The following is a 26,097-nucleotide window of genomic DNA, read 5'->3' as shown; positions in this document are numbered from 1 at the left end:
CTTTGGCATAGGTTAAAACTGTCTTAATAAAAGCCCAAAATGACTGCAGAGCTTCTGTATGGCAAAGGACATAGCCAGCAAGTTAAATAGAAAGCCAACAGAGTGGGAAAAGATCTTCACTAGCCATACAACAGACAAGGGCCTCATATCTAAGATATACCTACGGCTCAAAAAATTGAATCACTCAAAACAAATCCTCAGGGATTGGGAGTTTGGCCTAGTGGTAGAATGCTTGCTCAGTAAGTAAGTACAAAAACCCCGGTTTGATTCCTCAGTACCATATATATAGAAAAAAGCCAGAAGTGGTGATGTGGCTCAAGTGGTAGAGCTCTGGCCTTAAGAAAAGCCTTAAGGACAGTTCTCAAGCCCTGAGCCCAAGCCCAGGACTGGAAAAAACAAACAAAAACAAATCCTCAAAGAAACAATCATCCCATTAAAAGCTAAGCTAAAGGCTTCAAGAGTGACTTCTCTGAAGAAGAAATAAGAATGGCCAATAGACACAGGAAGAAATGCTTGACATTTCTGGCCATAAAAGAAATGCAAATCAAAACATTATCAAGAAATCTAATACCAACAGATGTTGGTGGGGAATGTGGCCAGAAGAAATTGCTACTACACTGTTGGTGGGAGTGTAAACTCATTCAACCACTCTGGAAAACAGTATGGAGGTTCCTCAAAAGACTAAACATAGAGCTCCCCTGCAACCAAGCAATTCCACTCCTGGGCATTTACCCAAATTCCATAAACAAGGATATATTAAACCTATTAAACCTATCATTACAGCCATGTTTAGTGCACCATTATTTATTTATGTGATATATATGGACACACACACACACACACACACACACACACACACACGGGAATTCTATGCTGCCATTAGAAAGAATGACATTGCCCTATTTGTAAGGAAATGGAAAAAATCATATTAAGTAAAATAAGCCAGACCTAAAGGAATATAAGCTCCATGGTTTCCCTCATTTGTAATAATTTGTATGCATGTAGGATTTTCCTAGCAGAGTAGCTCAAAAGCTATGTGCATGTGGCCATATAGCATGAGGCTAAGCTATATAAACTCCAGGATAGGAAACAGATTTATCCTTGTGGTTGTTGTTTTTCATGTGCTGTGTGAAGTTATTTCTTTACTCCCCCCCCCTTATAGTTTACTCTCTGTTGCTGCTGTATCTGACTTTTGGTGACTTTGGTATCTGGTGTCTGGTATACCCATTTATTTATTTATTTGAATCAGGGAAGGGAAGGGGAAGGGCAAAATGACAAGACAAAGGACAAAGGATGAACCAGTGTAGCATCAATATTCACAAAACAATATGTTGAAAATGAACTTTACAACTTGGGAGGGGGTTGGGGGACTGAAAGTGGGGGAAAAATGATGGGAAGGGGTAACAATTTTCAAGAAGTAATGTACTCACTACCTTATAAATGTATAATCTCTCTGATAATTTCAAAAAGCTTCATTACCTCATATATTCTGGATTACTAATAATAGAAACAGAAGATAATGAACATTCTGCATATATGGTCATTTAGAACCACTCTATAAATAAGGCAAGATTAATAGTTACAGCTCAGGTTTCATGTCACTAGGCCTGGAGTGGTAGTACAGGCCTGCCACCTCAATACTTGGGAAGCTGAGGCACGAGTATTTCAAGTTTGAGAACATTCAGGACTACATAGAGAGACCCTGCTTCCAAAACTAAATTATATGTCAGCCTAACTGAATTCACATCATGGCTCTAGTGCTAGCTATATAATAATCAACACCTCTAGTCTCCACATTCTGAGCCTGAGGTAAAAACTAAACTGTATAATATATATATATGTATATATACAAACATATTTATATATATAGTACATACCCAAATCACTGGTACATAATGAGTTTAGTGCATATCAGCTACTAGTATTATTCTCATTTTATAGATAATGCTTAAAGAAATAAAGCAAGTAACCCAAAGACAAGAGAGTAGGAAGTGACAGTGTGATAATACTGTCATACCCAGGCTGATGGACAACATTCTACAATATAATTGGCACCAACTTGTCTTTCAGGCTAAAATGTCCACATTATGATTAATAACTTTTTCATATGTTCATAGAACCCTGTCTCTTCTTCCAAACTGGCCTCTATTGTACAATTGCAATAACCCATTAAGTGAATGGATATGATTACACATATCATCTAAGTATGTCTCTGGTATACCAGTGTCTAGTAAACAGTGAAAATCTAATAGATTGTTGCATTTATGGCATTTTGTTTCACCATCTATTTTTTTCAGGTTCCATGTCTAGAGCTTCCTTGACCTCCCAGCTCTCTTACAAATATTTATTTTCATATCTACACTGGTAACCTTAAATAGAAATATTTACATACAAATAACAAACCAGTTGAAGAAAAACTTACTTGTGGAAATCAGTGATTCAAAATAGATATTGTATGAGTTGAGATGCAGTATGAAATCATGTTAGCATATTCATAAGCATTGTCTGGAATAATTTTTTTTAATGAATGGACTTAGTTTATGTTTAACGACCTGTCTGCCAGTGAAAGGTGAAAAAAAGTAGTAAGTATATCATGAAACATGAGGGAAAAAATAAACCACAATATGGAATTATATGGTCATTGTAATTGACACTTATTTTTGGCATGAAGACTCACATGTCCATAGTATATTTAGGAACCAGAAAATGAGATATAATTTTAGTAACTTTTTGTGTTTCAACTCCTTCCTCTCATGCAACTTCAGTAGAAGGCAAACCCCTTTGTTAGTCAATGGTATTCCATGAATTCTTGTCTAGCTGCTTCTCTGTGTGCCTCATTTCTTTGGAGATCACACCGAAAACAAATAAATGAGCACTCTCACAACATCAAATGGGAGCCAAAATTGAAGGAGGATGAAATTGAGGCCAAAAGATTAAGAGGAAAGATGTAGTCACTTCTTTCCTGGGCCAGTTTATGGTGGTTTGAGTGAGCAATTACAGGTCTCCAGTGAGTCAGGTATCTACTTTAACCCTAAGCCTGGATAATTTGCTCCTCACTGTACTTGTCCTTGAATTTTTTTTTATATTTTCTCCTGATACTATGGGTCAAAAAATCCTAGGTAATGAATTCCCAATTTCAGATACAGTTGGTTTTATGCCTCCCCCCACTCCTACCATATCAGAGTCAACACTAAGTGAATTTAATGAAAAAAATCATCATTCAAATGTGTGAGCCATCTGGTAATATAGACATGTACAGCTACGGGAGCACGTCTGTTAGAAAAGGTGTTTCTTCTATTTTTTCCATTTCTGTTAGTATTGCTGTTACTTATCCATTTTTTCTCATTCTATTATCTGCATTCTTATTTTTCTACATCCAAAAGTAAATACAAGAATGTAACTTAAACTAAAGGATAGAAAAGAGCCCAATACATACACCTATGGCTATATGCATGTACATATCCAAATACATACATACATACATACATACATACATATATGTATGTATATATATATATTTATATTTATGCCCAAATGTATTTGGATGTGTATTTGATTATATCTAAATAACTTTAGTCAAAAGCTAACATATATAACTATATAGAAATGAGTCTATATGATGTAGGTAATGAGATTTCCTAATGCTCACGAAATGATAGATACATTGCGTTATAACTATTTTATTTTGAATCTTCACATGATGAGCAAACTGAATTATCTCATGACTGACAAAAGTCTATGAGATAAAGTACAAGAACATATTAATTTCGAGAAATGAAAGTAACACCGCAGGGAGCTGTTTTTGCATGTTGTTTCTCAGGTTCATTTGCCCAGTGTCATTGCTCATTTAGGTTCTGCCAAACTATGTGGCAGGAGATGGAGTGGGCCCAGGACAGGTAAACTTTTTCTTTAGTTATCTTTTTGCTTCCTGTGGAATCTTTAGCAGTCATTCTTTCACAAGCCTAGCTCTTTTTATAGACAGCACATTCCAGAATTAGTTCCTGTCATTATCCCAATCCCAGCTGGAAGCCCACACCATCCTTACCTGTGAATTCCCCAGAGTATCGGCTTCTATTTGGTAGTCTCTTCTTGGTGTTCTATTAGGTAGACATCAGACAGCGCAGCACTGGCTTTTAGCTCTCTCATGGTGACCCTCACTTCCAGACTCTGCCATGATCAGTTTCTCTGCCTTTTATTTCACAAATGAAAAGCAACTTTCTGAAGAGGGTTTATCTCTGGGTATCTCAACTTTCCTCATTTTTAATAAGTTTTGAAAATGATGACTACTACTTTATTAGATTTAATTCCCTATGTTCCCCTTTACAGGCGGAACATATCATGGTTGAGATGTATCCACAATCATTAAAATGTAAGAAATATGTGAAAGGATGTGATGTGATGGGTGAACAATTGTCTTATATAACATAATGATGATATTTTGATATGGATCTTTCTGGAATGTCAGCTGAAAGGTGGCATTAACAAATTTGGCAGGTTGTTCATTAGTCTGGTTTTTTTTTTGTGTGTGTGTGTGTGTGTGTGTGTTTTAGTATAAGCCTATAGTCAGTTTTTGAGTACCAACTCACATATTTCCCCTACTATGATTACTTGTAGAACAATTTTACTCACATTCCATCTGTTCTTCATGGAAAATAGTTGAGGATTACAATTTACTAAGAAATAAATTACAAATCATTTTTCTGTAGATTTTCCAATTAGCCAGCAAGTCAGCCCCTATTAGAGAATAATTACCACTCTGAAGATAACTCCATGTGTCCACATCTATAGAAGTGATAGGAATGAGTGCCATGAGAAAGTTTAGAACATACCTGCATGAAAATTTTAAATAATTCTCATAGCTAGAAGACTTTACCTCAAGCTTTATATATTTTGAACTTTTTGTTTTTTACTAATCAGCAGTTTCTGAAAAATTGATATGTTTTGCGAAGTAAAGCACTGAGGAAAAGATTACTTCCAAATATAACAGCTATCTGGGCCTAGTTTGTTCTACAAATAAACATGTCTAATATTTACCCCAGGTTCCTATTTAGAGAAGTTATAGGGTTTGGATACTAGTTAACTGTGGCCTTCAATGGTTCAGATATTGAATTTAATGCCTAATGAGAGACACTAAGTGGGTAGAAAATTAATCTGACTATAGTACTTAGAAATGGGACATTTTGAAATGGATGTGATCACAAAAGGCCATTTGGGAGGAATCCCTATTAAATATTTATGATATCATAAGAAGAAGTAGAAAGAAGAAATAAAAATGTACACATTGTCTCTGAGTTCATAGATAAATTCTACCAGAAAAGAAGCCGTCCAAGTTGCAGCTCTTCAGTTGTGTGGTCCAACCTATGGGTCAAAAGAAGCCATTTTATAAAGTTACCTACCATAGTACTTTATTACAGTATCAGGAAATGAAAAGGGCATTGCTCAATGGTTTGTTTAGCCTGAATTGCTTAGTGATAATATATTTAGAATTAGTAGAGGAGTGACCTATTAGATACATTATAAATTTTCTTTGTCCTTCCTCAGTAAGGTCACTCAGATTTTAGGATGATCATTCCCAAGTGAAGGTTGATTGAGCCTCATTTGGATCTCTATAGCCAATTAAGCACTATCTACTTCAGCCACATATAATCTTTTAAAAAAATATTTATTTTATTTTTTATTACCCAGGTAATGTATAGAGTGGTTATAGGTACATTTGCCACATGGTAGGTGCACTACTTCCGCACGATGATACACCTTCTCATGTTTTTGTCCCCATTTCCCTTGCCAAATCCCCTCCCAATCATCTTGTTTTCCTCCCTTCCCTTTCTATTTCAAATAAACAAATAAACCTGTATATTTAATATACAGGTAAGAAAGTCAGATACAGTAACAATATTAGATTGAGATTGACCAAAGGGCAACAAAAGAGGAGAGAAATAACAGTACATTAAGAACAACAATCACACAAGATAAAGCTCTTGTTTCCATATCCTAAAGATCTTCTCATTTGGCCTCATCCTATATGACCTTATGTACCTAGGTTTTGAACTATTGTAATCCTTTGGTAGGAGAGTCCATAGTTTCTACTAATTATCACAAATGAGGGAAACCATTGAGCGTATGTTCCTTTGGGTTTGGTTTACTTAATATGATTTTTTCCAAGTCTGTCCATTTACTTACAAATGGGGCAATGTTGTTCTTTCTGATGGCTGCATAGAATTCAATTGTGTAAAAGTACCCCATCTTGTTGATCCAGCCGTCTACTGTGGGACATCTGGGTTGGTTCCATATCTTTGGAAATAGTGCTGCAATGAACATCATTATGCTACTGGCTTTAGAATGACCTTGTTTCTGGACATTTGGGTAATTGCCAAGTAGTGGAATCGCTGGGTCATAGGGGAGTTCTATATTTAGTCTTTTGAGGCACTGCCATACTGCTATCCATAGTGGTTGAATGAGTTTGCACTCCCACCAACAGTGTAGTAGTGATCCCTCCTGGCCACATCCCCTCCAGCATCTGTTGTTATTAGATTTTTTGATCCTGACCATTCTAACTGGAGTGGGGTGGAATCTTAGAGTTGTTTTGATTTGCATTTCTTTTATGACCCAGAGATGTTGAGCATTTCTTCATGTGTCTATAGGCCATTCTTATTTCTTCTCCAGAGAAGACTCTCTTTAAGTCTTTGGCCCATCTTTTAATGGGATAGTCATTTCTTTGGAGATTAGTTTTGGAATTTTTTGAGCTGTTGATATATTTTAGATATGAGGCCTTTGTCCATTGTATGGTTATTTAAGATCTTCTCCCACTCTGTAGGCTTTCTAGTTAATTTGCTAGCTATGTCCTTTGCCATACAGAAGCTCTGCAGTCTAATACAGTCCCATTTGTTCAAACTTTCTTTGGTTTGTTGTGTTTCTGGGTCTTTATTAAGAAAATTTCAATCTGTGTCAAGGACACTTGGTGTATCTCCTATTCCTTCTTGTAAAGTTTTCAGGGTATGTGCTTTTACTTCAAGGTCATTGATTCATTTGGAATTACTCTTGGTGCAGGATGACATAGAAGGGTCCAACTTAGGTTTTCTGCAGGTACTTAACATTTCTGTCTGCACCACTTGTTGAAGAGGCTGTCCCTCTTCCATTCTATGTTTTGGCTCCCTTATCAAAGATTAGGTGGGTCTTCAGGTTCATTTCTGGGTCTTCTTTTCTATTCTATTGGTCCTCATGACTGTTCTTGTGCCAGTACCAAGCTGTTTTGGTTACTATCGCTCTGCAATAGAATCTAAAGTTTGGTATTGATATTCCTCCTGTGCTGTTCTCTCTGCTAAGAATTGTTTTTGCTCTATGGGGTCTTTTATTATTCCATATGAAATTTTGGTTTACTTCTTCTATTGAGATATTTATGGGAATTGTGTTGAATTTGTAGATAGCCCTTGACAAGATTGCCATTTTCACGATGTTAATTTTTCCAATCCAGGAGCATGGCAGGTTTTTCCACTTCCTCAGTTCTGCTGTAATTTCCTTTTTCAGCTTTTTAAAGTTTTCATCATAAAGGTCCTTTACATTCTTTGTTAATTCCTAGGTACTTTTTTTGAGGCTCTTGCAAAAGGAGTTGCTTTTATGAATCAGCTCAAGCAATTTGGGAGTGGAGTCTATAGGGTTCTTTAGATACAGAATCAAGTCATTTGTAAAGAGGGAAAGTTTATTTCCTCTTTCCCTATTTGGATCCCCTTTATGCTTGTTTCTTGCCTTACTGCTTTGGCTAGGTGTTCTAATACTACGTTAAAGAGGAGTGGAGAGAGTGGATATCCTTGTCTCATTTCTGATTTTAGAGGAAATAGCTTTAGCTTCTTGCCCTGAAGTATAAGACAACCTTTATCATACTAAAGAATGTTCAATGGATTCCTAGTTTCACACATATATAAACTTATTGCTAAAATTGTGAAGTTGTTGTGCTCTATAGTTTATAACTCACAGATCTCAAAAGCATCAGTAGGCTGAAGATTCTGATACAACTGAAAGATGGTGAAACATTTAAGTGATGAGGTCTAGTGGAATGAATTTATTTTATTGATGTGTATCCTTGAAATAGAAATTACAATCCGTGCCCCTTCTCTCTCTTGTGTCCTTGCTATCACAAAATAAGTAGAGCCCTTCTATCAGCTGCATCTGTCATAATGTACTGTGCCATCACAGTCCCAAAGCAGCCATTATTGAGACTTCTCAAATATGAGCCCAAATAAACCTTTTCTCCTTAGAAGCAATTTATCTGAGGTATATTTGTTACAGTGATGGAAAGCTAGCTAACTCACTTAGCATGGGAACAGAGTTGAAACTTCTCACATGGGTTTTGTATTGCCACAGCCGGGAAGTGATATGTACTGAATTCATACTTCATTAAATTCAACAAGTCATGTGGATTTTCCTAATCACAAGTATTCCAGAGCAGCACACTTCTGAGAACTATCTGGAATGAAAAGGGGCCTCTTGAACTGCATCTTGGCTTTGTGTTTGCTTCTAGGTGGGGTCTGTGATTTCCAGAGTCACCTTATTTTTTTCCCTTAGAGAAGTGAACTAGTAAAAGCACTAAAGCCAGTAGGCAGTATGTCAGAGTCTTTTAATGCCCTCTCTTCCAGAGGAGAATTCAGTGCTTCGTTGACTCCTTACTCCCTTGGCATATTTCTAGATGTGACCCCTTGCTAAGGACAACAACTGAGAAATGTGTAAACCAATTGGGAACTAGCCTAGCCCACATGATTCAAAACTTCCTGCAGCCAGCAGCAAATATCATACCAAGAATGTGAGTTTCTATATTGAATGGTCACCTGGAGATATTTCCCACCTTTGACTGACCCTGTCCTCTGACAACACAGAGCAACAATTTATAAAATAAGAAAACAACAGACTACAGATATTTATCCTTGATTGGAGAGGTGTTGAGGATCTACCTAAGAGCTGAGCAATACCTGTACACCCAGTCCAATGTTGACAAATAGCACATCAACTCTGATACTACATATAGCCTTTTCATGACAGTGCATATACTGAAACAGAAAGACTACAGGCATTCCAACCCCAAGACTTGTCCTCAGCTGTGCAAATCCCAATGAAGAAAGAGAAGGAATGTGAAAAGTAAAAACAAGGCAAACCAAAAGCAATGCATAACAGCTAAGCCATTACTGAAAAAGGATTACAGGATTCTGACCCACAGAGGAGAAACTACATGAATGTATGACAAATAAACAAATTCCACTAGATGTGGAGTTAGAATGGCCATTATCAAGAAATCTAATAACAACAGATGCTGGCAGGGATGTGGGATCACTACTACACTGTTGGTGGGAGTGTAAACTCATTCAACCAATATGGAAAGCAGTATGGCAGTTTCTCAAAAGACTAAACATAGAGCTCCCCTATGACCCAGGAATTCCACTACTTGGCCTCTACCCAATGGTCCAGAAACAAGGACATACTAACGCCACTAGCATAATGGTATTCATTGCAGCACTATTTACCATAGCAAAGATATGGAACCAACCCAGATGCCCTTCAGTAGATGATTGGATCAACAAGATATGGCATTTATACACAGTAGAATTCTTCATTGCCATCAGAAAGAATGACATTGCCCCATTTGTAAGTAAATGGAAAGACTTGGAAAAAATCATATTAAGTTAAGTAAACCAGACCCAAAGGAACATAGGCTCAATGGTTTCCCTCATTTGTAATAATTAGTAGAAACCATGGACTCTCCTATCAGAGGATTGCAATAGCTCAAAACCTAGATATATAAGGCCATATAGGATGAGGCTAAATGAAAGAGCCTCCAGGATATGGAAAAGAGCTATATAATGTGTGATTGTTTTCTTAATGTACTATGTTATTTCTCATCTCTTTTGTTGTCCCTTGGTTATTCTCATAATGTTATAGTATCTTACCTTGTTATCTGGTATATTGTACATAGGTTTATTTGCTTATTTGAAATAGGAAAGGTAAGGGGGAAACAAAAGGAGGGGGGGAAATGGGGACAAAAACATGAGAAGGGGTATACATATTTGTGAAGTAATGTACCTTCTGTCTGGTGAATAAAATGTAACCCTTCTATTAATTATAATGAAAAAATAAACATTAAAAATAAATGATAAAAACAAAAGTGACAGAAATTATTATATTGCTTTTAATAATAACTATGAATATTAATGCTTTCAATTCTTCAATCAGGAGACAGATCTTTGGATAGACCCAAACGTGATTTTTTGAATAGACCCAAACATGATTTTTTGATTTATGGCCTAAATCAAAAGGACCTCACTGGCAAAAGCAAACATAAACATAAAGTAAACTAAAGTGAACAAGTGAAAACATATAGAAAGATATTTCAAGACAATGAACTTGAAAGCCAAACAGGCTTTTATTTTGAAATATGGCAAGTAGACTTCCAAAAAAATTTAATTAGAGGTGGCTGGGAGTTTGGCCTAGTGGTAGAGTGCTTGCCTAGCATGCATGAAGACCCGGGTTCGATTCCTTGGTACCACATACTTAGAAAAAGCCAGAAGTTGTGCTGAGGCTCAAGTGGTAGAGTTCTAGCTTTGAGAAAAATCCAAGGACAGTGCTCAAGCCCTGAGCTCAAGCCCAGGACTGGCAAAAAATAAAATTAATTAGAAGAGAAAAGAAAGTCATTTTATAATGATAAAGAGTCCATCAAGAAGAAATGGCAATTGTAAACTCACATTAACTAAATTTTGGTATACCCAACTTCAACAAACACTAATGAATATAAAAAGCTAAAACAGACCCCCAACACAATAATAGTAATTTCAAAAATAATATAAATTTTTTCCTTTTTATTTTTTACCATCCAGAGATAAACCATCCAGAAAATTTTTTATTTTGACTTAGAGGAATAATTTGGAACAATGAATAGTCTGCAGAGAAGCTGGTTAAGTAAACATGATATGAATTAATTTCTTCTGTTTCACCATTAGTAAGCTTATTTAGAAAATTAACTGGTAGAGAGCATTTTGAACTTTATTGTGGAGATGCTACCATTAAAAGTAATTAGTTCTTTATTGAACTCTGACTTTGCCTTCCTAAGCAATTACACTATTGAGTTCTCCCTTGAAACTACCGTAGTTCAGTAAATAATATATTTGTATACACTTATATATTCCCCAATGAATTTACTTATAAATTTGCAAGCTAATTCTACCTTCTACATATAAGGAACACAGTATCTTTTGTTTCCCAGGGCCAGACTTACTTAACACATATTTTTGTAGGTCTTTCTATTTCTTTACAAGTGAAAAAATGACATTTTTTAATGGATGTATACAAACCATATTTCTTCATCTGTTCTTTATCTGTCCATCGAGGAACATCTGAGATTATTCCATATGTTGGCCATGGTTAATAAAGCTGCAATGTACATGGGGTTGTGCTGGTTGTTTTACTGTATACTGGTTTGTAAGTTTTTAGGTAAATGCCCAGGGGTCAAATTGCTGGGTAGAGAAGTTCTATGTTTAAGTTTTTTGTTTTTTGTATTTTCTGTTTTTTTTGTCAGTCTTGGGGCTTGAACAATTTGCCTGGGTGCTGTATCTGAGCTCCTTTTGCTCAAGGCTAGAAGTCTATCACTTGAGGCACAGTGCCACTTCTAGCTTTTGCTTAGTAATTTATTGTAGGTTAGATGTCTGCCCAGGCTGGCTATGATCCACAATACTCTGATCTCATCCTCTTGAGTGGCTAGGATTACGGATGTGAGGCATCAATGCTCAGCTATGGTTAAGTTATTGAGGAATGTCTATACTGCTTTTCAGAGTGGTTGCACAATTTTATACATCCACAACCAGTGTATAAGGGTTCTCTTTTGATAGTATCATCTCCAGCATGTTATTTTTTTCTTGATAATTGCCATTCTAACTGAAGTAAGTTAGAATCTCAATGTTTTAATTTACATTTCTGTTATAGCCAGAGATGTTTAGCATTTCTTCATGTAAGGAATGATGGGTGAGGATGTTAAAAGTGGTGACATTAATCAAGATGCCTTGGATTTATAAACTGCTTTTCCAAATGGAAACTCCTTTGGGTAACCACAGTACTTAAAGGGGGAGAAAATAGAAAGAAAAACATTATAATTACTTTGTGAAATGGAATATCTCCTGTTAGAGATGGCTAGTGATGCAAACTATAAAATTGTAGCTGAGCCCTAAAAATCCTCTATATATTCTGAAACACTACATTAACCTTTATTTTGAAGCACAGCCTGTTTTATCTTCTGTCAAAATTAATTGGGGATGCATATTCCAGAAAGTCAAATGACAGTAATGGGCATGAGGCTACTACACATGTTAGGATTGTAGTTCATAATGGCAACTAGTGTCAAATTACATCATAAGATTTAAAATCATTTTTCTCTCAAGAGGAAGATGAGATTTCATCGCTTAACGCCACAGTTAAAATTTAGGGTATTTACAGTCAATCTTGATCTGAACTTGTACTATACAATTCTTAAATTGCTATAATTTATGGTTTTGATTTCTGGTGGACACACGCTACCTAATGTAATTTACCTGTTTACAATTAATATATCATACTTTTTTGTTTTAAATGGTAATATATTATCCTTTCCTAGAGTATTTTCACTAGCTATGATGATGAACACAATCAATGAAAATAATATCATCTTCCAAACAATTATGTAAGTCAGTTTATTAAATTCCTGTGTGCTACACAGACAGCAATAGCAGAACCTCCAACATTTTTCTTTTTGGTTCTTATTCTAATATTCTTTTTTGAAAAAAATTTAGTATAATTAATAGAGAGATTACAGTTATTTCTCACACATTGATACCCCTTCTCATGTTTTTGTCCCCATTTTCCTCCCCCTTCTTCCTCCCCTCAACTTTTTTTCCCCCCTTCTCTTTCCTACTTCAAATAAACAAATAAATGTATATACAATACACCAGGTAACAAACTCAGATACTGTAACAAGATGAGATTAACCAAAAGGCAACAATAGAGGAGAGAAATAACATCGTACATTAAGAACAACAATCACACGATATCCTGGAGATTCTTTCATTTAGCCTCATCATTATGGCCTATGCATCTAGGTTTTGAGCTATTGTAATCCTCTATTAGGAGTCCAAGGTTTATACTAATTATGACAAATGAGGGAAACCATTGAGCCTATGTTCCTTTGAGTCTGGCTTACTGCACTTAATATGATGTTTTCCAAGTCTTTCCATTTCCTGATAAATGAGGCAATGCCATTCTTTCTGATGGCAGCATAGAATTATATTGTGTAGATGAATAAAAGGCATTTGACAAGATACAACACCCCTTTTTTGCTAAAAGCTCTAGAGAAAATAGGAATCCATGGAACATTCCTCAGTATAATAAAGGCTGTATATGACCAACCTACAGCTAGTCTTATACTTAATGGTGAAAAGCTAAAGCCATTTCCTCTAAAATCAGGAATGAGAAAAGGATGCCTACTCTCTCCACTTCTCCTTAACATAATTATTAGAATGCCTAGCTAGAGCAATAAGGCAAGAAGCAAGCATAAAGGGGATCCAAATAGGGAACAAGGAAGTGAAACTTTCCCTCTTTGCAGATGACATGATCCTGTATTTAAAGAACCCTATAGACTCCACTCCCAAGTTGCTTGAGCTGATTCAAAAATTTGGCAAAGTAGCAGGGTATAAAATTAACCCTCAAAAATCAACTGCCTTCCTGTATGCCAACAATGTGAGGAACGAGGCAGCAATCAAGAAAGCAACTCCTCTTTTTTTTTTTTTTTTTTTTTTTTGGTAAAGGGACTTGAACTCTGGGCCTGAGCATTGTCCCTGAGCTCTTCAGCTCAAGGCTACCACCCTACCCCCTGAGCAACAATACCACTTCTGGTTTTCTAGTGGTTAATTGGAGATAAGAGGCTCACAGAATTTTTAGTGCTAGGCCTGTCTTTGAACCGCAGTCCTCAGATTTTAGCCTCCTGAATAGCTAGGATTACAGACGTGAGCCACCGTGCCTGGTGGGGAAGGCAACGTTTTTTTTTCAAGTCTTGGGCCTTGAACTCAGGGCCTAGGCACTGTCCTTGGGCTTTCTCAGGGCTAGTGTTCTACTACTTGAGCTACAACACCATTTCCAGCTTTTTTCTGTGTATGTGGTACCCAGCAATGGATCCGGGGTTTTCATGCATGCTAGGCAACCACTCTACCACTAAGCCAAATTCCTTGCCCAAGGTAACATTTATGACAATTGGAATAAGTTTCAATGAGAATATGAGTGACTTTTTTGGCAGGTAATATTTCAATAATAAGTATAACACAAAATAAACTAATCTCAGATAAATCTTCAAAAGTAACGATATATTGCACGTAATAGATGGTTGGTGTATAATTAATTTGAATGAAATGATTGTAATTTTAGCAGAAATAATAAAAAAATCTTGCAAAAAATTGAGTAAACATTCTAAGAATGATATTTTAAAATATTAAGAGCTAGATTAAGTTCTCACTGAATATTATTAATTATAATGCTCCATTGTAGCAACTCAAATTATTACCTCAAAATATTTTATCTTGTAATCGATGCTTTATTCTTGTACAATTGTTTATGAAATAATATAAATAATAAAAATAAAATCATACAGAAAATGCAATTATTCATAGATTCTATGATTGCAGGTCTAAAATATTCTGAGTTGTCAATGCAAAATTTTTAGGTATAATAAATATGTTCAATATCAGGGGATAAAGTAAGAAAATAATTAAAATACATTGTTTTCTATATTCTAGAAATAATTACTTAAATTTTATACTCAACAAATATCATTTATAACAGGAAGATAAAACATTTTGATGAACAGACAGTAAGCAATCTCGATCAGTCATATAAAGAAATGCTAAAATGGGGACAAGATTGATGAAATGTTTGTACATGAAAGTGGTTATCTATAGAGGACAGTAGAGGAGAATCTTTGTCTGAATGGAACAGAAATGATATCTGAGCCTTGAACATACCAACAAGTACACCTTGGGAACAAAGGTAAGAAGCAGAGTAATTAAAAGTACATGTACTTGAGTTTAAAGGAGAGTAATGTTAGCAAAAGATAGCAGACTTGGGGCAGGAGTTTGGTCTGGTGGTAGAGTGCTTCCCTAGCATGCACGAAGACCTGGTACCACATGTAGAGAAAAAGCCAGAAATGGTTCTGTGGCTCAAGTGGTAGAGATCTGTCCTTATGAAAGCCCAAGGAGAGTGCTCAGGCCCTGAGTTCAGGCCCCAGGACTGGCAAAAAAGATAGATAGCAGATTACAAGAATACTGGATCACCTAATTATTTGCCAATGTATTTTGAAAGAAAAGATATTCTGCCCAAACAAATCTGTAGTTCAAAGCCAGCATTCCAAGAGAAGAAATGTTTATTGTTGTTATTTTGGTCACAAAGAAAATCTATAGGAAATAACATTTGATAACTTTTTTTGTGAAGAGATCATACAAAGAAAACTGTTAAAGTCTATAGCTAAGGATAAGGGGAAAGCTCATAATTAGTGGAAATAAATAAAACATATTTCTAAAATAAAAATAAAGTTCTCTTTGAGTTCTCTTTCAGGTTTCTTTCAAATTTTGAGCCTCATTTTGTAGATATATGTGACACATATATGAAGTAGATCATCGGGGGGATGCAACTCAATTAGCGAACATTTCCTGACTCTCCTTTAGTGACAGATACCCAGTCCAATGCAAGGTATTGGCCACAAGGGTGTTCTCTTGCTTTTTTTCTCTCTCCCCCCTCTCTCTCCCTCATTTCATTTTCTTTTCTGTCTGTAATATCATCGTATTTTAGTTTCTTTTTTAAAGTATTAAAACAAGCTAAGGGATGGGCTTTGAGATTCATTTCAGGCTCAGCATTATAAAGCTTTATCCTCTTAAGTGAAAAATCATGTAAAGAATATGAGAAGTATATTTAAAGGTTCATTGGTAATGCCTAGTGGCTAAAATTGTTTCTAAAAACTACATTTATGTGTATCAAATGAACACTTGGACATTTGACCTACTTTCTAAATATCAAATCTTATTTTGAGTGTTTAAACATTTGAAGCTATAGACATACCTCCTTTTCAGATTTTATAGCAAACTGGGAGAAAGATTTCATGACTTAACATGCTGAAGCTGTTACTTACAGCATATTGATAAAGGTGCCAAAGTCCTTTAGGGAAGAAAAAGAAATAGAATAAATGCTTAAAGGTGACATTAATTTTGAAAAAGAAAAATTAACTTTGTACATACCCACAAGTTCACATATCCAAATCTATAGCCTCATAGCAAATCTATTCTGATTTTTTCATCTGTCTTATATGCTAATATGCATATGGATAGATAATTTCTATTTGTAAATTGAAGAAGAAAAATATGCATGAAATTAACAGCCATTCCACTGGAAAAAAGAAAAGTGTAAATTAAAAGTAAGATTCAGATGCATATATTTCAATCACGTAACAACATGATGTTTTAGGCTAATTAAAAGGAAGTTTAGTTTTAAATCAGTAGGATTAAAACTCAATCCCAAGAAATTAGAAAAAATAGATTAATTTTAGGATGGATCTAGACCCATGAAATGATCATTCTAGATGAACTCACCAAGAAAAATAACTATTCCAATATATTTCGCAGCTTTGTGGTACACACTTATTTCCTCACAAAGCACTCATTACTGCTGTCTAAAAAAAATCCAAGCTGAGTGAACCAGTGTTCTTACTAATATACTCATTTATCTTCATACCTAGGGTAGGTTTTCTTGTCTATTACTGTACCAGCTCTTTTGTTATAATTAAATATGATAATCTTTGTGAAAATAGTTGATAAATTCTTCAATGTTATGGAATGTATAAATTCTTTTTTTAGGATGCTTAATTACCTCTTTTGACATAAACATTTGAATTTTAATGAGTATACATTACTGTGAGATAGTAGAGGGTATCATTTTGTGGGGGAAACACTAGATGACTTGACAAAAACCAACACTGTGTGACAGATCTGTTTGTTTAGGTATTTTAAAAAGGAATAACAAAAACAGTATTAAAAATGATTGGTTATGGGAAGCTGGACAGAGGGACACATACCTATAAATATCAGCACTTCTTGGGAAGGCTTTTGGTATGAACATTGTACATTTGAAGCCAGCCTACCTAGGCTACACAGAAAGCTCCAGGCCAGGAAGAATTCAAGACATTGTTTCAAAGAACAAAGACAAAGAAACAGAGAGCTTATAAGACTATTAGGAGAGAAAGGGGAGACTTGAGTCAAAGGTAGGTCATTAGTGAAAGTTCTTAATGATATTATATTTCTTTGCAAGCTGCTTGAGATTGCTCATTCTGTTCAGAGGAACAGAGTGATTAAAGGATTTAATGAGTCAAGTATCAGTTCTACAGTTTATCATACAGTAGTCTGATCTTACCTGGATACAAAAGCATGCCAAATTTAACTGATAAGCTTACTGTTTCTCCTCAATTTTGATACTGCTATTTTGAAAGCTTGCTGAGTAATATACTCTCATTTGCTAAATCAAATCTCTCTTACAAGTTATTCCAAATCCCAGTAAAATATTATCAGATCAGTTTTTTTAATAGCACATACTTAATAACTTTAATTCATTCAATGCAACTAAAATATGTTCTCTGTGGAATGTATAAATTCTGTTTGTCCTAAATTCTGTTGACTAATTCTACTCACAGGCACTGAGATTGAGTTCTAACCTGGGCTGGGAAGTAGGAGATAAAGTAATAAGAAAAGCCATGCTGTTGTGAAATTTATATTCTTTTGGAGAAAAGAACTACTTAAGGCCAGATTACACTATCAAATGCTTATTACTGGTATTTCTAGTGATAAAGTTCTGATCTGGATAGGGCAGTTAGAGTTGTCTTCCAGGAGGAAGTGACACCTTAGATGGACTCTGAGGATGAAGTTAGAATTAACTAAGCTCATGGAACCTACTGCAGAATGAGAATAAAGTACGTTTTTGCACTCCAAAATGGGAAGTACAAGCCTATCTTATGAGGACTGAAAGAAATCCAACTGTCAAGAAATACAAGGAGAAAGGCATAAAATTGGCTAGTGAGGCAGATTTTTCCACTAAGGTCAAAGTGGATCTTCCAAAGGGTTTCAAGCAGGAATTTGGTATGAAAAGGCACACATTTAAAAATAATCCTTCCCTGTCCCCAGCTACACATTGGAAAATCAAGAGCATGGTAGGGGTGTATTTATTAATATGAATTTAGAGACTACTTCATTTGACCAGTCAAGGAATGGTGCTAGGCACAGTAGGGTAGAGGCAGCAGAAATGTAGAAAGTCCTCCTGGCAAGAGGAGGCCACTTCATAGTCATGCTCATTGATGGAAATGTTACCCTAGGTTAGGGATTTACTGAGTGAAATGTGAGTTTAAGTGTCCTTTTGTCTCAAGTGCTTTGATTACTATTAGAAATATTCAGTGACAAAGGTCCTTTTATTCTGTGATTTGAACAGAAATGCATAAGCATGTTTATGCAAAGCAGAAGTGGACTCAGACTTTCCGTATTTACTACCAGTGCAGTAATGGGAAGTCAGGGATTCATTTAATTGGGTGCTAGTTGATGAGTGGATTATCATGAATTTCTGAATCTGGAGTCTGGAGAGCTTTAGCTCTATTGCTTCTATTATATAGTGAGAAGCAATTCCTTCAATCAAGAGAAATATATCATCTTTTGTTTTGTTGGTTGTTTATTCATACAATTTAAAGAAAAGTGACTTTTTTTTGTAGGTCATGGGATTTGAATGTGGGCTGTCCCTGAGCTCTTCAGCTCAAGGCTACTGCCCTATCCTTGGGCCAAACCCCACTTCTCATTTTCTGGAGGTTAATTGGAGATAAGAGTCTCAGGTCCTTTTGTTCCCAGCCTGGCTTTGAACCTTGATCCTGACCTCAGCCTCCCGAGTAGCTAGGATTACAGGCATGAACCACTGTGCCCAGCTTTGTTACTGCATTTCTATATGGGGGTGCCACCGTATTTGGTTGAATCTTTACTAAGGAACCTACTTAGAGTATGCTTTTGTTTGGAGCGAGGCCAGTATAAGATGTAAATGAAATTCTTTAAAAATCTAATCTATTTAAAGAGAAATCACATTCAAACAATGTAGCATCAGTTTTGGCTTCAGCAGAAGCTGTATTTACTATTTATGTTCTACATAGAAGATTGCAATACTCACCTACATCTGGGGTTATTAAAGCAATCATAAGTATAGCAAGGAGCAAATAACCTTGATTCATTTTGCTGTAGGGAAGTTACAAGAGGGCACAGCTCAGGGTAAAAGTTGGAGTTTAAGACCAATTATGAGGAAAACACTTCTAAGTCAAAGTATATCTAGCAGGTTTAAGCATTCACATAGCCACACAGATTGGGCATTTGTGCTAGTGCTGTGCTCATAGACAAATGGTTCACCAAGAGCAGAAAGGTAAGCTTCATCAACTGATCCTTACCTCGACTTAGCACAAGGCAGTAAAGGATTTTCTAGAAGGATATGCACTCTAATCCAAACTGTGCTGCTCATGTGATTTAAGCTTACCAAACACTACAGAAGCTAGTGACATGAGCAGAAATAGTATTGCCTCCATGAAAGCAATAAAAACAAATGAGCAACAAAACTGGTAAAAAAACAAAAATTGGAGTTCAATAAAAATTAGAGCTCCAGACAAAACCTCACAATAATCTGGGGACTATAATTCAAGAAAAATAGTTTCATGGCATTTTAATTCACTTTAGTCTCGTCTGCTTTTCCACATGCCAAGGGAATCTTTGAGAAGAGTCTTCTTTCCCAGTACCAGAAGTGGGACAACTGAGCTAGATGGAACACTTTCCAAGGCTCATTTCCCCAAATTGTTATCATTTGCACTATATATTGATTTTATGGAAAAGTCACTCAAGATGCTCATCTTACATTTGGTAAAATGTGCTCAGTGTGGAAATTCATGTAGAAAGGAGTTACTAGCAAGTGGTTTAAGGTACAGTTGCCTACACAGTAAATAAAGATTTAGGCAAACCTTATATTAGTCTAAAAACTTAAAGGTTACTGATATTTCTGCAGGCCTTTGAAGCCTCCAATGTGTTTCCAAGCAGCTAGAAGGTCATTTACATGCTTAGGAATGTGCACTGCTGAGAAATGACCTGAGCAACTCTATCAGGCCAGTTATCTGATCATAATGAAAGTAAATTAAAAGATAATAGCAGAAGGAACATGAGACATTAATAAATGTTTGAACATTCATAACAGACTCCTAAGTAACCAATAGGAGCAATTACAACAGAAATTAGAGTATAGAATTATATAAAGGAAATTATAAGTGCAATGTATTAATACTTAGGAATTCAAGGTAAAATCATACTCAGGAGGAAATTTATAGATGTAGGCCTACATTAGAAAAGAAAACCTGACACCCAATAACTTAATATTCTGAGAAGAATGCTGGGAAAAGATGGTCACCAAATTCAAGGCAAGCAGAAGCAAGGAAATCTTAACATTCACAAGATAAAAATATACTAACAAAATTAATACCAAACACTGGTTCTGTTAAAAGACTGATATAGTGAAAAGACTTCTATCTGAACAAATCAAGAATAAAAGTTTACTAAAAACTGAGAGAGAAAGGTAAATAATTGCTATAGATATTAGAAAAAGAGAAAGGATTATAAGCAGATACTATGGACAATTTTTGCCATGTAGTTAAAGTTCTGTAAATTTTAGGTCATAGTTTTGGAGATTCACAGACGTGGTATCAAATCAGATTTGTCCTGAGAAATATATAGTGGATGGTGGGTTCACAATGGTGGCAGTTCCTGTGGAAGTAAGAGATCACATGTTTATAAAAATATTTTTATTTTCTATTTTTTATGGAAACAAGAGCTTTATTTTGTGTGATTGTTCTTTTTTTCCACATATTTTTATTGTAATTAATAGAAGGGTTACATTATATTCACCAGATAGAAGGTGCATTACTTCACATACTTTGATACCTTTTTTTCATGTCTTGGTCCCCATTTCCCTCCCCCCACTCCTGCCCCTCATCTTGTTTTCTCCCCTTCCCTATCTGATTTAAAATAACCAAATATACATATATACAATTCTTCATGTAGTTTTACCCAGATGTTACTATTTAACAGAGAAATTTATAAACATAGTATCTCTTAATCAGTGTCACCTCTTTAAACATTCTCATTCCCACTTTCCACCCCAACTTTCCCCTGTTTTCTTAATTCTTAGCTATAGTATTACTTTTTTTCCCCTTTAACAAAGCAATTTTGGGCCTGGATACATTTTGAACTATACCATCCATTCAACATTTTCATCTCTCCTTGGATCTACCTCTTTTCTTTTATTTCTCAATTATGTGATATATACAATACATTCTTGCCTGTGTTCTACACCTTCTCACTGTTTATTCTTCTATCCCTCTTCCCTTGCCCTCCCCGCTTATAAGTTCACATTTCCTGGTACTTTTTTGTTGGGTTTTGGCTCACTCTTTCTAAAGAATTATGCTATTTTTCTCTCTCCGTAGAGTATTGTACTTCTGCTAATTCATTTATAAATGTTTGGAAACTGCCTGGTGTGTTTACTTATGGATTTATAGGCACATTCTAGCCCCCACAAATGAGAGAAAACATGCAACCACTTTCTCTGGGTCTATCTTACTTCATTTAATATAATTCCCCCAAATCTTTTCATTTCTTTACCAATGAATTTTTCGTTAGGGTAAATAATACTGTGATAAACATGGTTGTGCTGGTAGCTTTAGTGTGGACTTGTTTGTGATTTACTGGATCAATGCCCCAGAGTGGAATTGCTGGGTTATAGGTTTGTTCTATGTTTAGTTTTTTGAGGACTCTCCAAACAGCTTTTCAGAGTGGTTGAACAAGTTTACTTTTCACCAACAATACAATAGATTTTCCTTTGGCCCTATCCTTAACATCATTTGTTATTGTTAGTTTTCTTGATAATGGCCATTCTAATGGAGTGAGGTGAAATCTCAGTGCTTTGATTTGCATTTCCTTCTGGCCAAAGATGTTAAACATTTCTTTATGTGTCTATTGGCCATTTTTTCTTCTTCTTCTGAGAAGTCTTTAGACTTCTCATATGTCATCTTGCACCAACATCAAAAGATAGTGGATTGGAGACTTCACTGTAAGGACAGAAGCCAGGAAAGGGTAAGGGAAACACTAGGTCAAAACTTTCTAAGTAAAAAATTCCAGAAACAACAAACCAAAGGAAGAATTGATAAATGGGATTCATCAAACTTAAAAGTATCTGCACAACAAAGGATATAGCTAAATAGCTAAATAGAAAGATCACAGAATGGGAGTTGTTTTTTTTTTTACAAGCTATCCATCATACAAGGGCCTAATTTCCAAAATATACAGAGCTAAAAAAGTTAAATCCTTAAAAAGGCATCTCAAGGAAGCAACAACCCAATTAATAAGTGGTCTAATGACATAGGTGATCACATCTTGAAATAGAGGGAATTGTGGGTTGGCCTCATTCTTCTAACAACTTGCTCTGATGAAGAAGCAGGGTTTCATAGAGTTAGCTTAATGTCTTTTAAAGCCAGCCCTTCAAGTAACCTCTGACCTTTTCCTAATCCCCACCTCTATAAAGTCCTACAACCTATCTCCTGTCACCACACTAGAGACTAACTTCAACAAATGAATACTTGGTGGGGGGAGTGTTCAGCTAATATCCACACTTTAACAGCACTTTATGTCTATCTGATTAATAATATCTATTAAAATCCTTACTGTGAAAATCACTTATTGTGAAAACACAGAAAGCATTTCTGTAAGATGAGGAATGAGATAAAATGACCTTGTCTCTCTACTTCTATTAAACTGTGTAGTATACTGAGTTTTTCCCTGCTTTTAAAGTTTACGCTTCCCTGAAGCAAATTCTGTCCAAAACCCAAGGTAAAAGTTAACATGCTTAATTAAGTGAAGAAGTAAAAGTTTCATGTTTGCTGACATGTGTCTGTCTTCTGTCTTTAGTGGAACCTGAGTAGTGTTCTGGGACAATGAATCAAGCATCTGCAGCACAGTACAGAACTCTATGTATCCTGAGCATATAAGACTTTTACTAAAGCTGGTTTCTTCTTAGAACCATGGGAAGTTTCCATATATTGCCATGTAGGAAATTAAATATTGCAGTGACTCCATCCATAACTACATGTGTAAGCTTTGTGTCCATTTCCTAAGTGAAGGGAACAAGGCAGAAGAGTAAAATAACTTTCCTGTGGTCTCATTGCCCATAAATGAGGAAGATAAGCATCTACAAAGTAGCTTTATTCTAGATTTTCTAATTCTTCAATCCAAAAATTATTTGTATTTATAATATGAACCTGATGACATCAGGTTTGGAGGTGTAACTCAAGTGATAGAGTGACTACCACTTGAGTTACTCATACTTGTGACTCAGAAGTGTCAGAGCCCAAATCCATCCCTCAGTACTGCAAGTACTGCAAATACTTGTGAGATGATGGCTCAAAATTGTGTTTCAAGGCCCAAGCTCAATTTTAAAAGTTACTTTGTAGTGTATGAATGAACAAGTCATGTTGAAGACTGATTTTTCTAGAACAACCTTGCTTATATCCCCGATGGCAAACTAATTGAATGGATTAATTTTACCTTAAGATCATCAACTACACTGAAAAAATCTTTCATCAATATCTCATTCACCACCTCTGGAAACTACTCACTCCCTGAGGAAGCAATGTAGGGCATATTAACTCATATTTGAATAATTGGTTAGTTTGCAGTAAAAATATGTAAAAAGTGAACATCAAAATATGACTAGCTCTTACATTGAGGATTGGTGCTTAGCTCTTATACCGAGTTACAGGATAATCAAGTAAAGGGAAGACCTAGTTCAATCAATGGCTGGAACTGAGGTTAAACCTGTGGTGACAAATTTAAGGCAAGGCTGTTGTATGAAATGTTTACCACCTTGATGTCAAGCTGATGCCAGTGCCTGGGACACTGTAGGTCAGAAAGCAGTCTAGAAAAGAAAGTAAACCTGGCCATGGCCCTGAGCCTATTGAGTAAGGAAATGATCGATGTGAAGATGAACCTTTGATGGGACATTGTTTTAGGGACACCAAAGCCAAAGAAGAGCTGAAAGAAAGCCACCAATCACTCCCTGAAGGGAGTTGGTATCAAATTACTCTTTTGTCAATTTCATATTCCTGGCCAGAGCTGAACCAAGTACAGTGTAGAAATGACATGAGCACAATTAAAAATGTACCAAATGTCCTTGAGTTATACACTTACCATGGTTTGTCTTACATTGTGTGTGTGTGTGTGTGTGTGTGTGTGTGTGTGTGCACGCGCTCGTGCGTGTGTGTGTTTCATGTCAACAAAAAAGACAAAGATATTTTGGTGTTTTATCCATCCACATAGCCTAGAACTAAGACAAATAAGAGAAGGGATAGGTTGGGATGGGTGGGTAAGAATGTTGAATGGGGTGGCATTGATTAAGAGGTTATGTATTAAGGAGCTGGGAGTTGGGCCTAGTGGTAAAGTGCTTGCCTAGCATGCATGAAGACCCGGGTTCAATTCCTTGGTACCACATACATAGAAAAAAGCCAGAAGTTGTGATGAGGCTCAAGTGATAGAGCTCTAGCCTTGAGAAAGTCCAAGGATAGGGCTCAGGCCCTGAGCTCAAGCCCAGGACTGGCAAAAAAAAGAGGTTATGTATTGAATATTTTGTTATTTCACAAAGCAGGTTATGTGTATAATGCATCTTGATTTGAATTTTTATCAATTTTGATATACAATTAACTATGTGACCAAACATTTCCACATCTCTGACAAAAGTTTTAGAATTACAAAATAAAAAATAGTGGGGTTGAGTGCTAGTGGCACTGTAATCCTAGTTACTCATGAGGCTGAGATCTGAAAAAATCTCAGCGTCAATTATGACTCAAAGCCACCGGAAAGGAAAGTCTGTGAGACCTTTATCTCCAATTTACCACCAGAAAACTGAAAGTGGTTCTGTGGCTCAAAGTGGTAGAGCATTAGCCTTGAGTGAAGAAGTTCAGGAGCAGCATCCAGGTTCAGGCTCCCAAGACTGCCCCCTTGCCCCCACAGGAAAAAAAATGATGGGAAGGATACGAGAGGTACATGAATATGCCCTAATAAAATATGATTAAATGTACCCAAAAGTAATTTTTAGACACCTGGTCCAAACAACAGGATTTTCACATGCTACTTCTAGCCAATCACTACTGCATGCCAACTAAAAACACTGTAAAGGGCAAAGAAGTGTTATCTGGAACAGACCTACTATTGGAAGGCAGTGTGTCATAATATCTTCATCTATCTTCAGGATAGAGATGTAAGCTATCTGTTTAGACAGATAAGGATCTTGGGGGCAGTGGTAAAAGGTGTTCCGGATTAAAGGTTGAATCTGGCTGACCGATATCTCAGTCCTCATTTTGGAAAAGGTTCTAGAACACTTGTTGCTGCCATCACTGGTTAGGATAAACAAGTTATCTTTGCTGATGAGTAGTCCTGATGAAACTCTATTATGTCTTACAGGTAATTTTATTCCTTTATTCTAATCATCTACTGATCAGACCTGTACCCCCTAGATTCCAAGGAGGCTGCAAAGTGACTATAGAAAGAATGGCTTAGCAGAAAGACATACAAAATGGAAGCAGGGATGTCAAGCTTTTCTTCTGCATTAGTTAATTCATGAGTCCAATAAAGGCAGCCTCTATGTATGTCTTAAAGATCCACAGTAGGCCAAAGAAGAATGGGCCACTCATGAAATCATTAGCTTCATCCCTCCAACTGTATCAACTTGAAGAGAAACATTTAGAAGATAAATAAACAAACCAGAAATCCCTTGGGGCTATTTTGTGTTATTAAGCTTATTGAGGCCAGGAATTAAACAAAGGGAGAACTTTTAGATTGTGTGTATATATGTGTTTATGTGAATAAGAAATTAAAATGGAGGTAGAAAAGCCAAGGAATTAATGATCCAAGTAGCATGGAAGCGACTAAAAAATTGTAATGAGGAAGGTCCAGCACAGGA

This window comes from Megascapheus bottae, chromosome 3 (assembly GCF_031878675.1).
Source record: "Megascapheus bottae isolate mThoBot1 chromosome 3, mThoBot2.hap1, whole genome shotgun sequence".
In the NCBI taxonomy this organism is placed as follows: domain Eukaryota; kingdom Metazoa; phylum Chordata; class Mammalia; order Rodentia; family Geomyidae; genus Megascapheus; species Megascapheus bottae.
Note: the sequence above shows the minus strand (reverse complement) of the source record.